This window comes from Babylonia areolata, chromosome 6, assembly GCF_041734735.1.
Source record: "Babylonia areolata isolate BAREFJ2019XMU chromosome 6, ASM4173473v1, whole genome shotgun sequence".
NCBI classification, from domain to species: Eukaryota; Metazoa; Mollusca; class Gastropoda; order Neogastropoda; family Buccinidae; genus Babylonia; species Babylonia areolata.
The window spans coordinates 43,596,461-43,603,960 of NC_134881.1; the positions used below are offsets into that span (position 1 = coordinate 43,596,461).

Consider the following 7,500-nt stretch of genomic DNA (forward strand, 5'->3'; position numbering starts at 1 on the left):
ACGTATCTCAATGACCATCACTAAAGTCCACAAATTTTGTGGGACCACGCATGGTAAGTATATAGCATCAACTACACTATGTGGCACGTGACAAAGAGCAAACCACACGGATCCAACATACAGCACCACTGTCGTGAACCCTGTGGAACTGGTACGAGATAGCACAACGTTTCATGTAACATTCTATACGCCGTTGCCTTCCATCATTTGTATATATGGGTACCATTTTCTTTAAAAAAAAATAAAAAAAAAATGCTATGGACATCATTTCCATCGAGTGTGCATATTTTTCGGCTTCACATATGTTTCTTTAGTCTGTAAGAAAGTGCTTCATACATGGTTTGATTTGTATCTATTCTGCATTTATAAATGAAATGTTTCGTCACTAGAATGACATAGTCTGTTTTGTGATTATCATCATTTCCAAATAATACTAATTCTGCGTGATTTTTTTCCCATCTCACCGCTGCATGGTTTGACCATCCTGTTCACCTTCCTGTCTCCCCCTCACACACACATACGTGAACTGGCTTCTGACCTAGTTACCTCTCAAAGGGGTGGATGAACTAGAGAGGAGGAGGCAGTGGAGAAGGGGGGTGGGGGGAGTTGTTGGGAGGAGGGGTGGTGAAGCAGGAGAAAAGCAAGTTTTCCCTAAATACCATTTCCAATCCTTACCATGTGTTCATGATCATACTCTTAGCGTGCGTGTATTCTGCAAACTGAATATGCCGCGCGCACGAGAGAGAGAGAGAGAGAGAGAGAGAGAGAGTGTGTGTGTGTGTGTGTGTGTGCACGCTCGCATCTTCCCTGTAACGTGTTTGAACAGACACCCATGCTTCAGTGTGGGGGCAAATTCGGGTTGAACGTGCGCAAGCCTTCCTAGTGCAACACGTGCAGAATCGGATTTTTAGAATATGGTTGTCGTGCTACGTCACATAGCCATCCTCCCGATCCAAAGCTTGCTTACTTCTTTCAGAGAGTAGCTCTTCAATTTCCCTTTTCCAGAACTGGTAGCCATACCATCTTGTCAGTTCCAAGTCACCTTTAGGGGTGGAGAGAGAGAGAGAGAGAGAGAGAGAGAGAGAGAGAGAGAGAGACAGAGACAGAGAGACAGATCCCTGAACTCACCTCACCTTACCTTTTCCATAACCCAGTGGAGTTGTCGGAGCACCGCAGATGATCAACGATGATGACTCGAAATAGATAAAGAGAAAAAGAGACAGACAGACAGACAGACAGTCAGACAGAGACACACAGAGAAAGAGAAAGGAGAGACAGGCAGACGGAGAGGGAGGGAAGTCAAGACCTTCAACCACGATCCTCTATCAGCTTGATGAAGCGAGTAAAATAGTTTATACTTCAAAGTAAACATTCCCAACATCTTCACAAGCGGAATAATCAACAAGAGGTAAACTCTATCAGTTTTACCATATGAACCATTTTGGGGGGATAAATGACTATTCCAATTTAATTTCACACGAAGAACGATCAGAAAAGGTTCATCGCACCCTCGAACATTTAAAATAGGACAAATGGGGCAGCGGGGGAAGGAAGAAGGGGTGGGTGGGTGGGGGGATGGGTGAGGGGAGGGTCAGACAAGTCTTCGGCGAGAAGAGAAAAGAAGGGAAACAGGATGAAGAATACATCAACGAAACAAAGGAAGTTAATCAAAAGCCAGACAAACACACGGACACGTATCACACACACACACACACACACACACACACACGTACGCACGCTCAGGGCGCGCGCGCGCGTGTGTAGTCTGACAACCAACCACTCGGTAAAGCTCCATTGCCTCATCGGGCATCCAGACACAACAATCCCCCAAAACCTGCACCCCGCAAATATCATCCCTATCTCACTCCTTCGGCTTGTAACGCCCCCCATCCCCGCCCCCATCCGCCCCTACATCTCCACCTTTGAAAAAAAACAACTGTGCAGTATGGCACTCTGTTGCTGTCAAAAAGATTATAAAAGAAAGTTCGTCAACGAATAAACCGGGGTTCCGAGTACGTCACACACTAAATGCCTGTTCAGAAAAACACAGACGGCAAAATTCCATTCAAAAACCTATTTTGACGGAAAAACCAATACACCCACAGGTAAGACAGAAAAGAAAAGGGTGGCGCTGTTCTGTGGCGTCACGCTCTTTACACCCTAACCCCACTCCACCATAACAAAAAAAAAAAAAAAAAAAAAAAAAAAGCAACACCTCCATTCCGTCTATTTGTGTGTGTGTGTGTGTGTGTGTGTGTGTGTGTGTGTGTGTGTGTGTGTGTGTGTGTAATCTATTGTAAAATGTTGTAGGGACCTGGTGATGCACTTGCGCCATGAAAAAAAACAAGAGGACACGTTTTACACTGAACCTTTTTGCTTTTGACATGACGAAGTGATCATAGAGAGGTGAGCTGACGATGAACTAATAACCCTGCTCCTTTCTCTTCATTAGCGATCGCAACCCGCCGCCCGGCCGTTAATCAGCGCCAGCAAACTGCTCCCTACGCCGTCCCCTCCCACCTCCACCCTTTACCTCACCCTCTACCCCACGCTCCTCGCCCCCCCTCCCCTCCTCCGGGCCCCGTGGAGACCTGCTGATCCCTCTTCATTCCCCGCATTTCCTCTTGGGAAATCCCCCGCTAAATCCCCGGGATGAGCGCGCGCCTCTGTTAGTGCCCCCTTCGGCAACAAATGATCGACGCCATCATCACTGCTGAACTGATTTTGTACTCCCTACACCTGATCCCTGTCAGATGGAGAGAGAGAGAGAGAGAGAGAGAGAGAGAGAGAGACACGCTCGCAAATAACCGTAAAAACACTCTTCGACCACTTCGTGTTTGTCTTTCAGTAATTTCAAATGTTTCCTTAGCTGTCCCCCCCCTCGCCTCCCTGCCCCCCCATACCTACCACCCGTCTCTCTTTCTCATTCAAGGAATGCACCGATCTTCAATAACTTTGCAAACGCTCTCATATCCGGATGATCAGACAGTGTGAATGAACTGACCGATGGGCCATGCTAACCCTGATTAAAGAATTTTGTTGTGTGTATAGTGCTCGGTGGATACAATCCAATGTTTCTAGATGTCTCCAGAAAAAACAACAACATCAGGACTTCCTATCTGAAACGCCAGAACAGCAGTTAGGACTTCACCCCTCTGCAGACAACCCCTTTGGGACGCCAGATAAACCGCCAGGACTTCACCCCTCTTCAGACAATCAAGACTCCCTCATGTAACGCCACAAAAAAACAGCCAGGACTTACCTTTTGTAACGCCAGAACAACAGAAAGGACTTCCACTTTGTAACGCCAGAACAACAGAAAGAACTTCCCCTTTGTAACGCCAGAACAACAGAAAGGACTTCCCCTTTGTAACGCCAGAACAACAGAAAGGACTTCCACTTTGTAACGCCAGAACAACAGAAAGAACTTCCCCTTTGTAACGCCAGAACAATAACCAGAACTTCCCCTTTGTAACGCTTCCCTTTGTAACGCCAGAACAATAACCAGAACTTCCCCTTTGTAACGCCAGAACAATAACCAGAACTTCCCCTTTGTAACGCCAGAACAACAGCCAGAACTTCCCCTTTGTAACGCCAGAACAATAGCCAGAACATACCCTTTGTAACGCCAGAACAACAGCCAGAACTTCCCCTTTGTAACGCCAGAACAACAACCAGAACTTCCCCTTTGTAACGCCAGAACAACAACCAAAACTTACCCTTTGTAACGCCAGAACAACAGCCAGGACTTCGACCCTCTGCAGACAGAAGGACTCACCCCTTTGAACCCCAGACGGACTTACAACCCAGACAGACATCCAGGACTCGCCCCCTCGAAGAACGAAACCATCACCCAATCCCTGAACGACTCGATTTTAAAAGGTGCTAGCTAACAGCTCGTTGAACTCTCTCACCCTCGTGGATCGGTGAACCCAAATCAAATTACCCAGCTCTGTTTAACGCATAGTTCATGGTTGTCCACGCATCATACCCCAAGATTGACGTGAACTGATCGGTGAGTATGAAAACTGGTTTCCCTCCATCAGCCTACACGCCGTTAGAGCCGGGGGGGCCTAAATGAGGACCACCCAACGCCACGCACCCCTCCCCCTCCGGCCCCAGTCAGCATGCAGGCAGATAATTAGGACGTGATTACAACACGACCCCCTCCCAGCCCCGGGTGCACGGAGCGCGATGGGTGAAGAGGTCACTGACCCCAGTTTGGAGAGGTCGGAATCAGAATCACTTGATGATCTCAGAGATAAAAAGAACGACGTCGAGTGGAAAAGTCAGTGATACACGGAAATTACAAGCAGAACAAACAAATAAAGGGGGGGGGGGGAAGAAAAAAAAAAGGCATACAGAAACAACACCACGCGTGCGCGTAACACACACACACACACACACACACCAAAGTCTGATAAAATCATCACCATTTCCCAGTTTAGAAACGTAGTACCTCCTGATAGCGTTTCATGTAAAATACGCTATGTGTCGTTATCATCATGTCCAATAGCAGTACGTATCGATAGCACTACTGTTTTCAGTTTTATCGTCTCTTAATAGGACTACGTGTCAGCAGCGCTACGAGTCAATAGCTTTATGTTTCGATAGCACTATATTTGTCAATAGCGTTATGTGTCGATATCAATATGTTTTGCCCACCTAACGTGCTTCATCGATACGCGCCAATTGCGCCACATATCAACTGCATTTAAAACAAAATCTTTTTTTGTGTGTGCCAACCTTCGAGATACGTATCACTGCGTTTCACTGCTGCAGCACTGCTGATGTACAGCCGAACAGCCTGGTACTGGATGCAGTGCAATTCACGCCAACTGTCTCTTTCTTTGTCCTTCTCTCTCAGATAGACGTCAGGCAGGAAGACTAAGAAAAGGGGAGGAAGACAAGGAATGTTTTTTTGTGTGTTTGGAACAGTCATTTCTGGAAACCAGTCATTTCCGAAAATGCCTCAACTTTTCAGACGTTTCCAGGAATGACTAGTTCAGGCAGTCGTTTCTGGAAATGTCTGAACGCATCCAGTCATTTCCCGACAATGACTGTAAACTGATAATCTTTACTTCGCATTCTGCCAGATTTTCCAGTCAGTGTGGGAAATGTTTGAATGGCGAAAGATTCTGGGAACTGGTGTCACTAGCAGGCCGTTGTGATCTGAGTAACCGAGCAACTCCGAGCTGTTCTGTGAAAAGTACATTCACCTACGGACAGACATGATCACTGACATAGTCGTCATCAATCGAGTAGAGCTACTGACACGTAGCGATTACAGTAGTGGAGCCATAAACAGGTCGTGATACTAAACGTAGATATAGATGTAATGGCACGTTGCGCAGTTGATGCGTATCGCTAGTGAACGTAGTGAAAATGACACGTAGCGCCATCGACAGGCTCCAGATCAATGCCAGGAGATGCATATTTTCAGGAGGAGGGAGGGGGGAGGGCCGGGGGTGGGGTGGAGGGGGGTGGGGATGCGGGGGGACGGAGAGAGAATGGAAGTGAGGATGGTAGCTATCTGTCGCAGCCATCAGCACACACGTCATCATTTTCCGCGTCAGTGTCACACCGAGGCGACGTTGAATAAATGACCATGGAGAAGAAGACCTTTCTGGAATGCCATCCACTCCACTCCATCCCCCCCCCCACCACTCTCTCTCTCTCCCTCTCTCTCTCGCTCTCTCACTCCACAAACAAATAATCGGAAAAGGACCGCACAGGACAGAGAGACAGAGAGGCAGACAGAGAGAGAGACAGAGACAGAGAGACAGACACAGAGAGAGACAGAGACAGACAGAGATGGAGGTCGATCAAACTCGCGCATGGCTGGGATGGTCAGGTCACAAACAAACGAAAGACATGAGATGTATCCAGGCAGTGTGTGTGTGTGTGTGTGTGTGTGTGTGTGTGTGTGTGTGTGTGTGTGTGTGTGTGCGCGCGCGCGCTTTGGCAAAGTTGTGTGTGTGTGTGTGTGTGTGTGTGTGCTCGCGCGCGCGCTTTGGAAAGGTGTGTGTATGTGTGTGTGCGTGTGCGTGTGCGCGTTCTTTAGTTTAGCGTCTCTTCATTATCAGTCATATTAGACGATTAAAAAAATAAATAAATAAAAATAAATAAAAAAGGAGAAAAAAAGGGGGCGAGGAGTGGGGGAGAGGAAAACAGAAAAGGTAGAAAACTACCCCAAAAATGCATAACTAACATGCAATTACATTTCACGGTAACAATTCAATAATGATAATAATAATCCGAAACCATTAACACAATTCTGAAGTACATTAAAGGAATGTAGAAACAGGGCTATGAACTACTGCCTGCGAAAGTTCGACCATAAGAACCTCGTCAAAAATAACTTTCCAAAAATCATCTGCAGAATAGTTATTCTCTTTGAAATACTTGGGCAAGAAGGTACGTAACTGCTGACAGTGAAACAAACAATGGTACAAGCTGAACTGCTTACCACAGATGCATGTAACATTTTTACTATACTTTGTCTTCAGAGTATCAAGTTTTTATACGGAAGAAAGTAGAGGTTATTAATCTTGTATAGCAAGCAGATGGATTCGGTATCTTTTCTTTAATAATATTCCCGGGGAATAACGTCCCTTTATGTTTTAAAGGCTTTTCCTTCCATCGGTTGGGAAATCGACCCCATGCTGATTTTTCTAACAAAATGTATGCCTCTTTTACGGAAAGACTGCATGTATTTTTGTCGATTTTTCTGAATCTTGTGCTCCTCTTTTAGCTGCTTTACCAGCAGTTTCATTGCCATGAATGCCCATATGAGAAGGCACCCAACAAAAACTGACCTCAGTCCCTTTAATCCTCAAACAACTACAAATGATTTGCTTCAATAACTAAGTCAGGTCTTGTTTCAAGGCTACATAATTCCAAAGCATAAAGTACTGATTTGGATTCAACAAAGAATGCTATTTTCGAAAAAAAACTATTTGATGGCTCACTAAGTAGTTCAGAGCTTGTATAATAGCAATTAACTCAGCCGTGAAGATGGAAAGATGTTTTCCAATACAGTAAATTTTTTCAACTTTAAAGGCAGGAATACAGAAAGCCGCACCAGCATTTTTGTCGTCAAGAACAGATCCATCGGTAAACATACGGAGATGATTCTGATATTTTTCTGCTATGTGAATTTTGGCAGTACTTGTCGTGGTATTGATGTTTTCTTCCTTTTTTGTTTCGGAATAACATACATCAAAATCTGCTTTCAACATTTCCCAAAAAGAACAGGAGTATGATGTGGTTTTGCAGCTAACTCTTTCATGTTAACATCAGATTCTTTTAACAAATCTGAAATGTAAGTTGGAACTGTTTCTTGTGATGAAATAGCTTTAGCTCTTTTAGGAAAATCAATGTCAGATCTTACTGTTAGTTCATCAGCAATGACATTTTTTGTCATTGAAATGTATCTCACAGCGAATTTTGCTGTTGCTAACTCACGATATTCATTTAAGGGAAGAATTCCGGCTGTTT

The 7,500-nt window shown here is 45.2% G+C and overlaps 1 protein-coding gene across 4 annotated transcripts in view; it reads right to left on the bottom strand.

Annotated features, from left to right (window-relative positions):
* Nucleotides 1–7,500, bottom strand: part of LOC143283053 (protein kinase C-binding protein NELL1-like) — a 273,814-nt gene that overhangs the window by 138,101 nt on the left and 128,213 nt on the right. The window lies entirely within an intron of this gene.